This window comes from Bombus pyrosoma, linkage group LG10, assembly GCF_014825855.1.
Source record: "Bombus pyrosoma isolate SC7728 linkage group LG10, ASM1482585v1, whole genome shotgun sequence".
NCBI lineage: Eukaryota > Metazoa > Arthropoda > Insecta > Hymenoptera > Apidae > Bombus > Bombus pyrosoma.
The window spans coordinates 17,266,267-17,268,733 of NC_057779.1; the positions used below are offsets into that span (position 1 = coordinate 17,266,267).

The 2,467-nt window shown below is 28.1% G+C and overlaps 1 long non-coding RNA gene across 1 annotated transcript; it reads right to left on the reverse strand.

Annotated features, from left to right (window-relative positions):
• Positions 1 to 1,157: 1,157 nt before the first annotated feature.
• Positions 1,158 to 2,319, reverse strand: LOC122572157. The gene is made up of 3 exons (XR_006318397.1): positions 2,118 to 2,319; positions 1,752 to 1,819; positions 1,158 to 1,568 (listed from the first exon to the last, which is right to left on the reverse strand). It is a non-coding gene; the product is annotated as an uncharacterized LOC122572157 (long non-coding RNA).
• Between the last annotated feature and the right edge of the window lie 148 nt (positions 2,320 to 2,467).

Sequence of the window (2,467 nt, forward strand, 5' to 3'; positions counted from 1 at the left end):
GAGAGTGCGTTTATTTTTCAAAGAAATTGTAGATGGTACGAAATGTGGTATCATTTATTATAATTTAACAATAAAATTAATGACACTAATATCTCTGATTCCCTGTATTCGATAACGAATCTTTGTTTTTACAGGTTGTGATTGAAATGATATTTGTTTGAATTTATTTTTTATTATTTAGATTTATAGTAAATGGAATAAATACTAAACGACGCAATTCCACAGCCTAATCACACACTATGTGGAAAGTACGTCGTGCACGATACGCTAACTCATAGTCAGTCGCTTACAAATTATTATAAAATCAATGGTCATCGTACTCATTGCCTTTCTCTCACCCAAGTAGCACCTGAGCATGTGAGTGAGATCCTGGCATTGAATATGGAAGGGGTTATACCTGAAAATCCTAACTGAAAAAACGTATTACTGTATTTAATTTGTATCTAACGGACTAATCTTTCTTCATTTTACATTTTCGAACTTTATCTCTATTACTATCACTGTATAGTCTAGGTTATTAATTTTATAATTTACCGAAATACTAATATTGAATTTATTTATAGAAAACAGCATAAATAAGATCAATGCAATATAATGATTCATTCAAATAATTGGCTCTATGGACTATTGAAATTCCATTACGAAAGAGACAAATTGACAATGAATAATAAAACTATTTAGTAACTGACTCAAAGTTAGACATTACTGCAAACAATCTCAGGCAATTCCTTCGTCAAAGCACATTTTCGAAAGTATAAAAGCTGTGTTCAAAACTTGTTGCTTTGATTCCAAAATTTGCCTGTTGCGAAATTTCTTCTTGCACATAAAATTCCATATTTGTACGGCAGGACTGAACTTTACTATCCCTATATGTATATTTTAAATTAATACTCAAATTCAAAAATGAATGGCAAACAATTAAATCCATCGTGATAGTGCCATCAGAGAAAAGAAGGTGAAATAAAAAATGATTTATTATCGTTATTATTAAATATGTAATAATTGCAATTTTTAATGCAACGAAGTCGGAGGATATCCGACTTCATCACTACGAAATATTTAATTAAATCATTGCAACTCTCTGTAGATATACATTTTTAATACACTCCAACTTTAAAAGTGATTATAGTGAACATACATGTCTTCAATCACAAATATTCAAATTAACTGTTAATATAATATCATTTTTATCAGTTAGTAGTATTATTAATATTGTCAATATAAAATAGTTCATTATCATGTAAATAACATAAACAAAAACGCGATATGCAAGAAGATCTATCCTGAACTAATAAATAATACATAGAAAAAGAAAATGTTACTACTTACGGGTATAATAAATACCCACGGTCACTGTGCTCGCAAAAAATTCTACGTAATACAACCAATCACCCGTGTCGATTCGGACCTTTCGTCCTACGACATGATTGAGTGACCAGAGGGACAAAAATGCATGTGACTCACGATAAGATGCGAGAAATGTAGTCATCGATGCCATGGTAGCCCAGGAAAAGTCATCGTGAAGATCGTTATCAAGGAGGAGTCATGCAATCCCATCATGGAAAACACTGTAACAATGTATGGAATATTATAATTTGCTCTTAAATATGACGTTAATTAATTGGAAAATTTAAAGCAGTGGAAGATTAATGTCTATTAATCTCTATTAAAATTTTAATGACAATATTCAAATTAGGAGTAGCAAATTGAAATACATAGCAATAGAATTAAATAATTTACATATTACTTACATCCTTGGCTTTTGAAGCACCACTAGGTCCTTTTCAGGAAGCAGGAGGAAGAAGAAGGAGTGATAAACCTTTAACAAAACATATACCTTTTTATAGATGTATAAATAATACATGCGTGAATAATTTATTTTGAAACTTAAGTAATGATTCAGCAAACAAATGTTAAATAACGTAATATGGAATTCTATGAAAACCTTAAACTTTAATAACAATAAAAAAGTTAAATTGTTAGTGAACTCTAATTACTGTAACAACTGAAACTCTGATATTAAAGTATAAAATCAGACTTGTTTTTGTTATTTTGAATAATTAAAGCAAAATACAAGGAATAAAATTAATTGGAATACAATATGCAAAGATTCTTACATGCTTAGTTCTGAAGCATCACTGCGTCCTTTCCGAAGCACAGGAAAAAGTAGAAATTATGAAAAACTGAAACAAAACATATGAAATATTATAATTTGTTCTTAAAAATCGTTCATTGTTAAAGAAGTATAAACTAATGAAATATAAAACTCTATTCAAACTTGAAATATTAATAACAATACAAATTGAAATTGTGTTAAAATCTAATTACTATAAAAAGTTTTCTCATTATATTATATTATATTAATATTTTCTCATTTCAATATACAAAAATATAACAACTTCGCAATAGATTGTTTTCTAATAACAATTAAATGATTTGCATAATTTGCTATATATTAATATAAAAA